The 16,547-nt window shown below is 39.1% G+C and overlaps 1 pseudogene; it reads right to left on the minus strand.

The window, feature by feature from the left end:
• Positions 1 to 8,599: 8,599 nt before the first annotated feature.
• Positions 8,600 to 16,547, minus strand: part of LOC134210310 (uncharacterized) — a 204,800-nt pseudogene continuing 196,852 nt past the window's right edge.

Genomic DNA, 16,547 nt, shown 5'->3' on the forward strand with positions numbered 1-16,547 from the left:
AGTTAGGCCAACACAAAGTTGTGCCACTTGAGTGCAATATTCTTAGTGATATCAGTTTCTACACGCTTAAAAATCAATTACACATCGCATTGAATAATTTTCACACATGACGATGATGACTTACATGAGAGAATAACAATCTGTGCATGAATTTATGTATGAACATGCACAGTCAGCTGTGTAATGTCTTTTATTCTTTTAATATGTGTAAGAAACTTTGCTTCGAACTGTCAAGTCCATTTTGATTGCCATGATGGCGGTTGCGCCCGGCATGCATCGCAACGAAAATTACTTCTATAAGCATCACACTTTAGTTTGGTCATATCGAAACAAATGGGGACTCCTCTGAAATAGTATAAAAATGTTGCGATAATTTTCAATTTACATGAAAAAATATAATTGAGGTTAGGAATTGAATTTTCAAACTGCTCTCTCCTTGTATGAAATGAACTCATCGAAAGAATCGTTAGCCATCCGGTACACTAAAATGAGTAAAATGGCATGTGAAGTTACTCATAAAATGTTGTTCGAGATTAGGCCCGTTTGTGTGATCGAAACACAAAATTGTGTGAACCAGCTTTACGAAGCGATATGAAGCTCGCTTCATATTTTTTCTCGAACCTGGCTCAGCCCCATTTCGCTTTTGAAAATTAACAGTTAACCACGTCTCAGTTAGAAAGAGAGGGTTTTAATAAAGTTTGGTGCTCCATGCTAACAAATATAACATTAGCGAATAAAGATTGAATAAAAAGAATAGAAAGAAGAAGCCAAAAGATGATGTTTAGAAAGGAATAGCGCAGGAAAGTACGGTGAAATTTTAGAAACGCTATAGAAAATTCTAGAAGCAATTTAGATAGAAACAGTTAGCAGAGAACAGGATGAATTTTCCTTATTTTGAATCAAAAAACACATAATTTCGATTTTGATCTTTATTTTGTGATATTGCACTCTATTCACAGTATAAAATGTTTTAGAATTTTGTGAGAAGAGTTTAAAAAGAATTTCACCAGAGTGCTTTCTCGTGCCATTTTATTTTTATTTTTGCCAGCTTCTTACTTCATACGTCTTATTCGCCTAGAGACGGAAGGGAACTTAGAACTGATTATTTTAAACTTGGCGTAAATCATAAATCTCTTCTAAAACTTTTTTTTGCAGAATTGTGCAAAATAGACAGTGTTTTGCAATGAAATTGTATGAACACTTTCATGACCGTGAACATTATTCTGAAGGTTGTGACACGAAATAACATTTATGGTGACGGTCAAATAATACGGGTGGATCAGTATTTCGACGACAAACACACAAAACCCATTGTCAGAGCAGGAGTATATTAATTGGGCATGATGCTAACATCAAGAAAAAATAGCACTAAAATGAATGGAACTTTTATAGTTCAATGTTTTCTGTTTTTGTTCCGAATTTAGAGCCTTCATATTTCAAGATTTCCTGACGGAAATTGTATTTAGAAATCGTCTTGTCAGTAACTTTTTTAAAGTAGGTGGGGCGGAATAATGTTGGTGTCAGGCTTCTAAATAGTTTGCCCAGCCATCCCAAAAGCCAAAACAAAATATCTTAATACGCATAAATAGTATCACACTACGTTTTACTTTATTTGGCAATGTTTATTTTCATTCTGTTTGATTCATCGTTTTGTCAAAACTCATTGAGGAACACGGTGTGTTTATTTCATCATTTATCCTCAATTCTTTGTGTCTGACAAATGCAATCGCTGCATAGTAGAAACACAAAGAGGACTCACTGCGTTGTGGATGAGAAAGAATTAGCGATAAGCACACCTCTCTGCGGTCTTTTGAGGAGAGCAATAGACACGCACATTTCGACTACTCTGAGGAGTATGCCAGCCCTGTTGACAATAGTTTAGCGTTGTGTAATTTGCGAAAGAAACTTAACGGTTGAGTGGATGAACCTGTTTTTACAAAAATTCTCAGCAACCTAATCGCAAGCATCGGATATTCTTACAGCTTTCGGTTATTTTCTCAGTACGGGTTATTGGTGAGAATGTTTGATTTTGAGTTCTACCTACTAACGTAGTGCTACAAATCAAGCGCATGCCACCATTTATTCTGGGTCCCCAATATTGTAAAAGTTTTGTTAATTATTTCCTATACTAATGATTGAAATAAAAATTGCCTCTTTTGAAACTTATTTGAATTATCAAGCAAAATAACACAAAAAAGACGAAAGGTAACTGCTCCAGGTCTTCATTCCATAGCTCCGATATTCATCCGACGAAAAACAAAGCGATGAAAAGGAAATTAATAAAAAATAAATGTCTTCAGTTGTTTATTGGAGACAAAAATAATTAAAAAATAAATATCCAGAGATTTATCTTCATTTTTGAAATCAGCCGTTGTCTGTTTCATCTCCCAGCAAATAAATATTTTAACTATGGGAAAGATTGTTTCTTTATTTTTTTCATGTAACGAGCAAGGGAAACTAAAAGACCTTTTTCCACTATTCTCGCCATTTTCATTGATTACATGTTTGGGAAAATAAGTTCAGAATAATAAATAATTACTCTGGTTTAACTTTGTAATCACCAAAACCAAGATTCATGAATTATTAAATGCAATGACTTGAATACGGCTTCGTTCTGCTTAAAAGCCTTGAGCCTTCAAAGCAAAATACTGCTTTAGACATGCTCTACAAACATATTCGGCGACCTTTAAAATAATTGTCGTAGGACAGAGGACTTTTTGGATATCCAACCCAAAATGAATACACCACTGAGGGCAGCAGGGACTATGTCCAAGGGCTTGACGAACCCTCCCCAGGCCATCTGCAGGTTTTGCTTGTAGGATGGTGGGGTTTGACAGTGGCCCTGTTAAATTCCTTTAAAAAGCTGCATGTATCCGCAAGTAGGCCCCACTAAAGCGACCGTGTGCCGCTCAAAACGCACAAGCCTAAGTCCTGGTGTTAAGTGGGACGCTAAACAGCCCTGAAACGACGGACCTCCGACGAGACAAGAGTTTTGGAATAAGCCGCTGAAAACCATCATTACGAACAATATGAGAATAATGCGACTCGATATATTCGGCAAAGACCTAGGCGACGAATACAGGATCACGATTGGAAGCTTGGAACATGGAATTGCAACCCAAAATGAATACACTACTAGGTGTTCCAATCTGCCAAATTCAATATTCAGCATCTTGTATTTGAGTATGGGAAAGCCAGCGGGTTTGTTTTCGTTTTGCACTGATTTTTCACCCCCTCCCATTGCAGCACCTATTTCATCTTGACCCATCACACCTAGCAGAATTCCCCCAGGTATTAAATGCAATGATTTTTAGATATTTGAATTGGATGTGGATTGGATTTGGATTGGTTTTGGATTGGATTTGAATTTGTATTTGGATTAGATTCGGATTATGGATTGGATTTGGATACAATTTGGATTGGATTTGGATTTGATTTGAATTATATTTGCCGAAATCTCCAATCATTACTTGGATCCTAATCTGAAAGCTGCTAGAGATTTTTGGGACAAAAAATAGTGACAGAAGTATGAATCAAAATTTGTCTTCTCCGACCCACCAATATCGTTTGTCGATGCAAATAGAATGTATGTAAGGTACACTGGGAATGGAAAAGTGCATATTCAATTAGTGTAACCGATTTAAATGATTTAAATGCGTTCAATCAAAATGGGCTATCAAAACAGTCAATTATCAACTGTGCGCTAATTCATACGATTTTAGTCGCTTGAAATTGATGAAATAGATTTTAAAATTAGCATTGTTTTTCCACTTACTCGTGGGATGAAGTGGAAAAACCATGTACCTTGACCTTCAATAGTGATAAGTAGTTACATATAACTAAAACCAATACGATAATTGCTCTGAGTATCTTTTGTGGAATAATTTCCTTAACGGAATAGATCCTCAAAGAATTCTCGTAATAGCTAGGGAGGTTGGTTTTGCCTTCTCGAAACTAATGACACTGGCATAATAAAGTGCCCACTTGCCGTTTTCATCAAAATGGTCAACTTTGGAGCTCTAGATCTCAGGTTCTGAACGATTTGGCTGAAATTTTACCAGAGCTCGATTCTATTTTAACATATCTAAGTTTCGACCATATTAATTCACAGGTTAAAAATTTGCGGTATTACCAAAGTGAATTTTTGGAAATTTATTTTTAAATATCTTGAATTCTATGGTTGTAGACTGATGACATATATCAGCAAAACGCGTATTTTGCCAATACAAAAAGTTTGCTATATATACCTGTACACTTAGAGATGTATTTGAAAACAATTTTTCCAAAAATTCACGTTGATTATTACCAATAATTTTAACCCTGTGAGTCAATATGCTCAGACTATGAATATAATTATACTGAGCTCTGATAAAATTCATCAGCAAATCAAACTCATTTGATTTTATGAAATCAAGCACTATTATGCCAGATTACTAAAGTCTATATATCGCCCCAAAGATTAACTTTTAAAAGGAAAATGGGACTTGGATTATAACTAATCAACTTGTTTAACAATTGAGATAATGTCTGTATGTGCGTATTTGTATATGTTTGTGCACAAAGCACGACAAAATTATCAGCTATTCTTAACTATGTCCACCCATTTTTCCAAAAAAATGAATTCAACAGAAACTTTTATGAATAAAATTAATGAATTTACAATATATTTACCTATAAGTGCTATTTTTAACTTTCTTATAAATTTTTTCATATATAAAACATGTGAAAGGCATCAATACCGATGAGTGGATTAATCAGGCATTTTCTCAGTATGAGTCTAATCACCACTGAAATCACAATGTAACAAAGAAGGAACATATTTAGAAGAACAGCTATTGAAATAAACCCTGGAGGAAGAAAAAAATTGCGTAATTAGAACATTATCCACTTCCCCACAGTGTTTGATACCTATTAAGTGTAAAATCTTGCATTATTTGCTTTCTTGGTACAAACCACTACCAATTGAATGGGAATAGTTTCACTATTATAATGGTCACCTGTGATATAAATTCACTTGAAAAAAAACAATTGGTACAAATAAGAACTGATTTTATGAATGCAAAAATCAACTTTTGCGAAACCTAAAATTACAGTTCAAGCGTTAACTGTTAGTGTATGTATCATACAAATTTCAACTAGTATTAGTGTGAGCATCAAAGTATATTCTTGCATAATGTTATGATGTGGTAAAACTGTAATATATGTACAATTCAATTTTTCGAGTCGATTTTACTTACCCCTTTTCCACTTCCCCAGTGTACCTTATTTCGCTGCTCAAATTGCACATTTGTGCGAGCTTAGTTGATCTTAGTTATTATCCTTCCCATATTTACGTGAACAGCCATTAAGTACTTCGCTGCATCATTCAATTGTCTACTGATGACGCTTTTATTGTAATTTATTGTAACTCCTTTCAATATTTAACGTATCAGTTATACACGTAGTTATCAACCCATTTATATGCAGGTGATGTACAAAAGATATCAACTGGTCAAATATAGCCGCTCGTGCTGAAGGTTCATTCGAGTGACACACATTTCCTACATTTTGTTTGTATCAGTATAATTCAACGATTGTTTTCTTCGATTTCTTTGCAGCTTCATTCGTGATCCTTCGGCGATCCAGCTGCACATCGAATCCCTGTTCGGGTCCCAGTTCGCGATGCCTGGAGGCCTCGGAGGTCTGATGCCAAATGCGGCGGCGGCTGCGGCAGCCTTCCAGTGCGGTTCGGACCGGTACCAAATGTCACTCGCACCCCAACACGATGGCCGTGGCGCGTCGCAGGCACCTCCTGGCCGGTTTGCATTCAGTGAGTATTCAATCGACAGTTATAGAATAAGTAAATACAAAGGAAACCACCTTTAGTCTGTAGAGGTATTATAGGTGCACGACCTTGAACATTGGATCTTTCGAAAATGATAACGACTTAATTTTTAATATTTGCTCAAACTATTTGTAAACGAGGTAAGGAAAAGCTATTTTAAGCATTATCGCATTCCACTTAATGGCTTGATTTTTTGTCAATCAGTTGCGTAAACTAACTAAAAATCAAGTAATTCGTTTTGATATACAGCTGAGTAACAAAATCAGGCCCAATATGCTCAAATAGATCATCTACACACAAATCAATCTAGAAAACTGTTGACCTGCTTAGACTTACCTGGATGCTATATAAACTTCAATGATATCAGATGATAGAGTTGTGTGGCAACCAATCATCATGCGCCTTAACTCATACACTAAATGCCATATTTCCACATCAGAACAACGTCGTGCTTTGTTTGGCTCTCGCTCATTTTATTTAAAGCCGATAATATGTGGTAGCGAAACGAATGCATAAACACAACCCAACCGCAATTTTACGCGTCCAGTCATCAGCGAAGCACGAATCAGATTAAAGTCAGTTTCCAGGGTGTTAAATAAAAATCACGTCCAGTGGTTCGGAAGCTAAATAGACTGCTGGTGGAAGATTATCACACCTATTTTTTCCGCAAAGCTCGCTCGTGACTCATGATGGGGAGACGTGGAAGCGCATCGATTGAGCCGATGTTGGAAGATAGGTGAATCACTCACGAGCAGCTATCCGACTCGGAACGATCCCATTATTTTCAGAAACTGAATCGATTAACCTTTTGGCTTCATTCCTCGTGTAAAGTGAGAGCAAGCCTTTTTTTATCACATTGGTTTATTGGTTTGTGCAAAGATAATGAACCATATTTCACTTTCATACTAAGAAGGCTTGGAATACGTGCACGTGATCCAAATGTTTAAACAAATGAATATGATATTAGCAAAACAATTTAAATGGAATCCTGATGTGATATCTCTTATTTTAATGATGTCATATAAACATAACAATAGAAAATCTAGTTGATTACTAATAAATGTGATTATTGAATTAAACAGCATAGTGTATCTTCAATTGCGAAAAGGCATTACGACTAAATTGAATAAAGTTGTTTGAAAATGGACCAGAAACGTTATAGCGTTTTGCTGTGACTTGTGGTATACTGTACACCGGTGAAACCAATCTTGTCAACTTTTTCCACGATTATAATGTTGTATCATTTTCCATATTGACCTGTTTCATGCTCAAATGATCCGTGTTGAATTCCACCTAATTTCCTCAAGAGCAACAGTTAACCAACTGATTCATCGTCAACTTTGCACTTTCCCACAAAATTTGAAACTTAACCACCGCAATCCTTCCCATATCGGTTACAGATAACAAAACGATTGGAATGGGGAAAGAGGGCCCCGATATGCTGCTCACCCCACCATCACCGAGCAGAAACATTTATGTTATAAACATATTAAAGCTGACGTACTGTTTCGCTAAATTTGCGCACCACGAAACACCAAATTGTGGCAAAACGATTCCAAACATGCCATCACATCACATCGCTCTTTAAAGTGGTATGCACACGAACGAAATCGGTGGAGCCTCTCCCCCTGGTCTGGTACGATCCTTAACATAACAATGCATTATTATTATTATCATGACGCGAACGGTTTCTGATAAAAGCGCATTAAACATAAACTGATGTTGATGATGCGGCGGGTTGGATGACTCCCTCCGTACCTATCCCACGTTGCAGTTAGTGAAAGTGTGTATGTACTACTAGGGAGGGCCCCCGTGCAGTCTGTGGGAATTCGGTAAACGTTTCCATGTTTCCAGGCGATTGTATTTACTGACCCACCGCCAATTGGCGCACCGTTCCATCAAGGGGGGGTGGGGGCTGGTAGTGAAATTTATAAAATTCCCACGCGCATTATTGAAATTCATCATTGTGTTAGTTATTTGTGTGTAAAATTCAGTCTTAATTGATTGGCCGTCTTATAGGGGAAGTCCCTTCCTACTTCTCATCAAAAAAAGTTAGAAAAAGCTATCACTCACAGATCGCCAGGAAAACCGATAATTTTGCCTTTCTCGTACAACAAAGTTGTGCCAGAAGGCTATAATTTCATTATTATTAATGTGACCCCCCCACCCACCATCTATAATTTCACTCCAAAAGTAAAAATTTTGATAGGAGGCTCGGAGACCCATAGTGTTATATACCAATCGACTCAGCTCGAAAACTGAGCACATGTCTGTCTGTGTGTGTGTGTGTGAGTGGCTCAAAAAACACCTTTTCAAATTTTTGATGGGCCGCCCTCTTCTTCTTTTTATTGGCATTACATTCCCACACTGGGACAGAGCCGCCTCATATCTTAGTGTTCATTCAGCATTTTCACTGTTATTAACGGCGAGGTTTCTAAGCCATGTTACCATTTTTGCATTCGTATATCATGAGGCTAACACGATGATACACGATACCCAGGGAAGTCGAGACAATTTCCAATCCAAAAATTGTTTAGACCGGCACCGGAAATCGAGCCCAGTTACCCTCACCACGGTCTTGCTTTGTAGCCGCGCATCTTGCCGCCCTCTATTTGATGCCCTGATGCTCTGGACAAAATTTTAGCCGAATCGGTCAACGGTTTGGCGGTGCTAAACTCGTTGGAAGTTTATATGGAAAAATGTATGCAGAAACATCGAAAACCAGTGATTTGTAGCAGGTCGGCACAATTTACAATAAAGAACTATGATATTCATTCAGTTCTTGTAGAATAGATACAGAATGTTGTGCTGAAAACCGCGAGAAGATTAGAGTTTATTAGGCAAAGAGTATCAAATAGAATCGAATAAGAAGGTGGCCTATCGATAAAAAATTGAAAAAAGTTTTTTTCCATACTAATTTGAGCTACCCTAGTGTGTATGTGTCTAGCCCATGAATTGTTTGTTAAATATCTTGGCTGTGCATATGCACAGCACATGTTTTGAAATGGACAAATTGATATGAAATTTGCGAAAAAGAATCCACTCGTCTTGGAGGGACCCAAATGAGGGCTATAATGGATTTTATGCAACTCATTACAGTTGCATTATGGTCATTAAAGCACCCTTTTCGTTGGTATGGAAAGTAGGCCGTTTTATCACTCAAAGAAGAACTGAAACCAGGTATTATGATCAGAAATTGCAAAAAAATAGTTGTATAGTCGAAGCCTTCATTCATTCCCACCATGCTTTACATTTGGCAACGAGAGCAACCAAATCCAGAATAAATCTTGTCAAGCCACCGGAATTTAATGTTGGAAGTTCCTGGCCGATATAATAAAGAGCGTTTGAAGAGATTTTTCGTTGTCTACCAAATCGATGATAAGGATGACAAGAGGAAATCTGCCGTTTTACTGACGGCTGTGTCCATGGAAGCTTATCAAATTGTTAAGAATTTAACGTTTTAACGTTTAACGTAAATTTTGTTGAAGCAGCGGTTTACTCCGACACTGGTTGTTTTCCGGGAGAGAGCGAAGATTTTCCTATACAAAAGTTATATCTGTCGCAATTGTGACAACAAGGACAATTTGGCGAAAGTTGGTCCATCGAAAGATAAGAAGCAAACAAGAGAGAAGCGTGGCTCGAAAGTGAATCATTTGCGAATCAACAAACTCGATACTCCTCCGCCGGTGGAAATGCAAGTTTTGTGAATAAAATCCCGGTCAATTTTAAAGTCGATACCGGAAGTCATGTGAACGCTATTTCCAAGCGAATATATGATCGATCTACTGAAGAATTTCTGTGTTTACATTGATTCTGGTTTCCGTGTTTTTGGGACGTTTTTAAAGCAGTTATGAAGTACAAAGAACATGAATCCTTAGAAGAAGTATTTGTTTTTGAAGGATCCCATAACCCTTATTCGGAGGTCAAACAATGAGGAATTGGAGCCTGAAAATCGATTTTCACTTCTTATCAACAGACGAAAACGATTGTAAGAAATTATTGAATCCTATGTTAATAAAAAACATGCATCGGTATTTGAAGGTCAGTTAGGCCGATTTAAGCACAGCAAGATCCATTTGGAGAAGGACGCTGTTCCAATATTTTGTAAACCAAGAAAAATTTCGTTGGCGTTTAAAGAAAAAGTTGAAGCAGAACTAAACAGACTGGAGAATCCGTTTCTATTGGATGACCGCCACCCGTATCCGGTTATAGAATATATTTTTGCTGCACTCCAAAGAGGAAGATATTTTGCGAAATTAGATTTGAAAAACCCAGATCAATCCACCTAGCGTTGGTGGTGCCTTTCTCGCACATCATAATATAAAAAAAAACACATAAGAGAGGTCGAAATGGCACTTTAGGGGGATAGATCACTTTTTCCATCAATTCATGCATTTGCGGTCATTTGAATGCATTGCTGCAATCTTTATAAAAATTTTTTTCGTTTTGAAATTTTTTTTCCCAAGGGGGACCTGGCAGAAAAACAATATTTTTCAATAACTTTGGAACGCAATGAGATCAGGGCCAATTTCAATAGAAACAACTAGACCGCAATCCGTCGACTGCAATGTGTTGCAGAGCAAATCGAAAATGCTAATACCAAAGTGTGTTCTCACATTTTGTACACACACACACACATACATACACACATACAGACATCACCTCAATTCTCGAACTAGTCGATTGGTATATAACATATGGGTCTCGAGCCTTCTATCAAAGTTCGGTTTTGGAGTGATCCTATAGCCTTTATGTATACTTTGTATACGAGAAAACCATTATTTTTTTATTTATATCAGACTAGGCCGAGTGGCCTGTGTGATAAAGACTTCTCCATTCGCTCGGTCAGGCTGCACTTCAAACCACGCAGTCTCGGAGGGTCCGAGTACTCCACCTGATCGATCCACCTTGCCCGCTGGCACCTCGCCTTCTTGTTCCCGTCGGATCGTTGTCGAGAACCATTTTCACCGGTTACTGTCCGACATTCTGGCTACGTGCCCGCCCACCCAGTCTTCCGATTTTGCGGTGTGGATGGATGGTTCTCCCAACAGCTGATGCAACTCGTGGTTCATTCGCCTCCTCCACGTACCGTCCGCCATCTGCACCCCACCATAGATGGTACGCACACTTTCCTTTCAAAACTCCCGGTGCGCGTTGTCCTCCACGAGCATCGCCAGGTCTCGTGTCCGTGAGAACTACCGGTCTATAAGCGTTTTGTAGATGTCAGTTTGGTACGGCGGCGAACTCTATTCGATCGGAGCGTCTTGCGGAGTCAAAGTAGTGATTTCCAGCCACTATGCGTCTCGACTCTCTGGTATCTTTCGCGGTCACCAGTGAGCCCAGTCACAATTCTTCACCACCTCGATTTCGTCACCACCGATGCAAACTCGGGTGGGTGCTCTGATGCTCTCTTGACCTCTTCCTATCATGTACTTGTCTTCGACGTGTTGTTATGTCAATCCGTTGCTTCCTTTTCAGTATGATGTAAGGTTCCTCCATCTTCTCAAAGTTACGTGCCATATATCTATGTGGCGAAGCCAAATACTGGACGGACTTTGAAAATGCTACCACTCTTAATCCCTGCTCTTCTATTCCCCTCCAAAGCGATGTTGAATAGCAGACACGAAAGACCATCCTTGCCGTAACCCTCTCGGGTTTCGAAGGGACTCGAGAATGCCCTGAAACTCGAACTACGCATCACCCGATCCATCGTCGCTTGATCAACCATCGGTTATCCGGAAATCCGTTTTCGTGCATTAGCTGCCATAGCTGGTCCCGATCGATTGTATCTATGCGGCTTAAGTCGATAAATAGATGATGTGTGGGCACGTTGTATTCGCGGCATTTCTGCAATATTTGACGATGGCGAACACCTGGTCTGTGGTAGGCGTTCATAAACCCGCCTGCAGCTGCCCCACGCTCCTTGCAATTGGTGTAGTCGACGCCATAAAATTTGGAGAGAGTACTTGTAGGCGGCGTTCAATGTGATTGCGCGGTAGTTGCTACAATCCAGCTTATCGCCCTTTTGTAGATGGGACACAGACACCTTCCATCCACTCGGCAAACCTCTCCTCCCAAACTTGGTAATCACCCAGTGCAGCCTCTAGCCAGTGCCTCACACCGTGTTTAAAAGCTCTCCTAGTAGTTGGTCAACCCAGGGGCTTTGTTGTTTCTAGCCGGTCATCTCCTCCTGGATTTCCTGGAGATCGGGTGAAGTTATGTCTGCGCGCGTCTCCAGGTCATACCATACCGCCATCTTCGTCTGCCACATCGCCATTCAGGTGTTCTTCTAGTGCTGCCGCCACCTTTGGATCACCTCACGCTCTTCGTAAGAAGGTTCCTTTATGTCCTTACACATATCAGGTGTGGCCGGCGCCTTACGTGAACGGTTAACTTCATAGAACTTCGTGCGTTATTAGCGCGGTACAGTTGCTCCGTCTTCACGGTCTCGATCTTCTGTGCGCTTTTTCTCCGGAAAATCAGTATTGTCTGTTCGTCTTGATCGACCTCGTCGCCCATGCTGTCACACTTCTCGTGCTGCATTCTTCTCTTCCACTAATTGCTCACATTCGCCGTCATACCAGTCGTTTCTCTGCTCCGGGGGCACCGTGCTCTACCTATGGTCGCTTACCAGTCCCATCTTTATTGACTTTTCTAATCATATGGGACAAATATGCGATTGTGGGCAGTATAGGAAAATACTCAAATTCTGTTCTCAAATTTTGTTGTGCATATACACCTGTGTTCAGAATAATAGCGGAAGCCGTTTTTCATACAAAATGGTCAATTTGACAAGCTGTAACTTTCAGAGTGACCGATTGAGTTGAAATTTTGGCATGTGAACTAAATATGTTAATTACACATACTCAGTTTTTTTCGAATGACGCGTTCAAAACTATACTAGGTCAAATTGTTCAAAATAATAGCAGTTTTTTTGTTGGAAACATCAAGAAACAATTAATTGGAATGTTATCAATTTGAATTCAGGTGCTGCGAGACACTAAGTTTATAATTTAAAATACAAATTGTGGAATATGACATTTGAATTGGCCAATATATCAAAAATAAAACTGTTATTTTTTGAACAATTTACCATATTTGTAGTTCACTGCCAAAATTTCAGCTCAATCGGTCATCAGGTACAAGTTACAGCTTGTCAAAGTTAACCATTTTGTATGAAAACGGCTTCGCTGCTATATTCTGAACACAGGTGTATGTCCACTAGAATTTTCATTTTTTCAAAAATTCTGGAACATTTTTCCATGAAGTTTTAAATAAATTCCAATAGGTATATGTTATTTTGAAATTTTCATTAGCCGTTGTTGTTGATGGAACGTTTAAAACATAAAATTGGTGGTAGTTGATATACGTTTGAAAAAAACAAACAATGCTGCAAGCTGATTGATTTCATAGACTGAGGAGTTAAAGCAAATTAAACTACCCCAGGTCGTGGGTTACCTACAAATGGCCAGCGTGTGCCACCAGGAGAGTCAACAGCGCGATCACTTCTTCTCTGTTCTGCGATCTACGGTGACTCGAGCGGTCTCGTATTATCGACGCCGATCAAGAACGCACATAGATTCGGCGTGATTCGTTGTACTGGCAGCAGGGCCATTCTCGAGTTTAGTCATATGTGGGACAACAATGGCGCATCTTGCACAATACGCTGATGCGCCACATTACGGATAATTGGATCTAAGCGCGGTCATCCGGAAGAATATTAACTAGGAAAGTCGAACGGTAGAACACTTGTACAGGGACTTTTTCACGAGTGCCGTCCACTGGATTGTTGAATGATCGTTGTTCCCCGACGCTTCTTTAGTTCATCGATAAAACTCTCCGATAGCGCCACCTTCAGCATGCATCGCTCTGCTGCTGCTGGTAATTGAACCGATGCAATCACATTTCGTTGCGTAGCTTCTCATAGTGACTTTCTCTTTTCGCCTTCGGTCCGAATAGATTTGGAAAATACAAGCCATCGTTCGGACCAGGAGCATCGCTTCTGAGAAAGTTTGCGTCCACAAGTGTAAAAAAATAGAATCACCGTCTTCCAGAATCACCGACCAGAGGTCGTAAAGACTGAACACTCAACGTCCAGCATTAGACAACGGACAGGACATTTATATAACACCCAATGGAGGGGAGGGGGGATTTTTCGGATCACAGAAAGTTGTCTCCTTACCGGGGCGTGAATCGAACCCACACACATGCATCTATACAATTGGCGTCGCTAACGAAGCCCACTGTCGGGTCGGGGAATCCGATTCCATTGTTTCCTATACAAACAACCACTGGCGGTGCATTCGAAGTTATGTCCAAAATAATTTCAAAACATTGAGGGGAAAATCACAAATGCGAATAATTGACATATTTTACCTATCAGTGCTTATTTTTACTGGTATTATAGGTTAACTGGAACTTATTATAAGTTAGCAGTAACTAGAAATTAACACTAGGCGGATTTATCAGAATTTTTATAACAGCTACTGTAAACATAAAGATTAATTTATTAGGACATGTTTCATGCATCTTACCTTTATAAGTATACCTAAATCGCAATGTGAATCTATAACACCGTTGCTGATAAGCACTTCCCGCTAAACTAATAAAACTGAATGACCTCGACCTAAATCCGGAAATGGGTTAGCCAGCATTCCAACCGTTTCATCCATTCCTGGCTTCACAGCAAACCTCAGACTTCATTAGTCTGGAAGCTAAATATTAACAGTCTTAACATTATTGTCGTAAAATTAGAACCTAGGTACGTTAAGTTCGAACTGGTTAAAAAAAATTCCGTGCGAGTCATACCTAGACCACTTATAAAGGGAATCACCAAGATTAATTAGTTTTATTATAGCACTGTAGTATGAAATGCTAATATCATCTTCAAACTTGGACGTACATGTTCATGATAGCATTAGCGAAGATAAATTGATAGTTCCGTTAGGATACAGGCATGAAGATGTTTTATAGGTCGATTTGAGAAGCAGCGGAGGACAATATTTGTGATGCACATATCCTGACCTTCTTCTGCCAAGCTCCCGTATGAAGAGAAGAATATCAGTGTGGAAGCTGATATATCTCCACGCTTCATGTTCTTTGAACTTACGTAGTAACACACACGAAATCATTAATTTAGTATGTAGCTGTAATTTTGCTGTGAAGAGATTGTTGACACTTCAGAACTATTTATTTATATATGGCAGGGTTCAAAAGCACTCAAGTATCTTCCTGTCTGACCATTAAATATTTCTCATTCATTATAGAACATTGTCACCGATATCACGCTGACTAGATAAATATTCAACATTGGAACAAAGTGTAGCGAAATTATTCGTAATCAGGTCATTGACTAAGTTCATATCTTATTAGTTCCTTTCCTTTTCATCCGATAAGAGAATGGGAGAATCATACACCATACTCCCAGTGACGTCGAGTCTCAATTAATATTTAACCAACCGAGAATATTTAGTTGTGTCGATATGAATGTGTCTGGCCTGAACATAGGCGAATCAAGTTCAAGGTCGTCGGAAATTCGCAGCCGTCTCGTGCAGAGCACTTTAAATATCGACCGACCACGTCGAGCGCTAGCCTTGGAGCCGTTTGATGATCAAATATCGTTCGACGTATGTTCTCAGATGTCGTACATATGTAAGTATGTATATCGTGAAGTGCACGAACACATTATATCGAGTCGCGAGTTTTAACGCGTGCCAGTAGAATAGCGGCAACACGAGGGTGTTTGGTTATATACAATAGCAGGCCTCCGCCGAGTCGACTGTGTGTAGTACAACAGAAATAAAAACCGAAACAAAGCCGCTTTTCATTTTTATGAAACGTGATTTTGATGTGTTTTGTATACTTCATTGTGTACGTTTGTTTACATTTCGAATGAGTTTCATTAAATTGTCGACAAGAATTCATTGTATATGCATACAAACGATCGTCGACAGCATCTACCTATATGTAAAGAGAATTTTAGTACATTTTTACTCCTCATAAAACCGGTTTCTATTCATTCATATTTATATATCAACACCGTTACGTCCCTCGTGCTTTAATGCTTCCTAAATTCATCCAGATCGAGCAGTGATGAACATCATCCTACTGAGTAATTCTGTTTTGGCTCACGCGAGAACTCAATGTTTCATTCATTAGATTTTTTGGCATTCCGTCTCCACACGCAACACAAACACCTTCAAAAGAAAGCGGTGCATCGAACCGGTTCACTCACTTCTCCCGCTGTGACCGCTTTTATTTTCAACTTTTTCACTTCAACATCCAAACAATGCAAAAATGCACCATTCACTAGCATTGCACCAACACCATTGATGAAAATTGCATCTTGCAAAACTTCTCTCTACGCATGTTATCCGCCTCTGTCATTCTCTCATTTGGCTGATGATCACAGTGACACGAACACATTTACGATTCTCTCAGAATGCATTTGTAATGATTTTCGAGAGCAACATAGAGTGAGAGAATCTCTTCTCTTCGCTGTGCTCTCGTTTTTCTTAATCGTCTCTTTTTCTCTTTGTTTTCCATTGTCGTTGTATTTGTTGGATGGATGTTACGCACCAAGCACTAGTAGTGGTTTGTCGTAACGGAAAGATCATCACAAAAACATTGTCGGCATCGTTCGTTGTTAGCCACTGAGTCTAACTCTTTACAAATTGAATGCATGGTTGTAGATACAAAGTTGTACGTACAATACGTAACTTCT

Source organism: Armigeres subalbatus, chromosome 2 (assembly GCF_024139115.2).
Source record: "Armigeres subalbatus isolate Guangzhou_Male chromosome 2, GZ_Asu_2, whole genome shotgun sequence".
NCBI classification, from domain to species: domain Eukaryota; kingdom Metazoa; phylum Arthropoda; class Insecta; order Diptera; family Culicidae; genus Armigeres; species Armigeres subalbatus.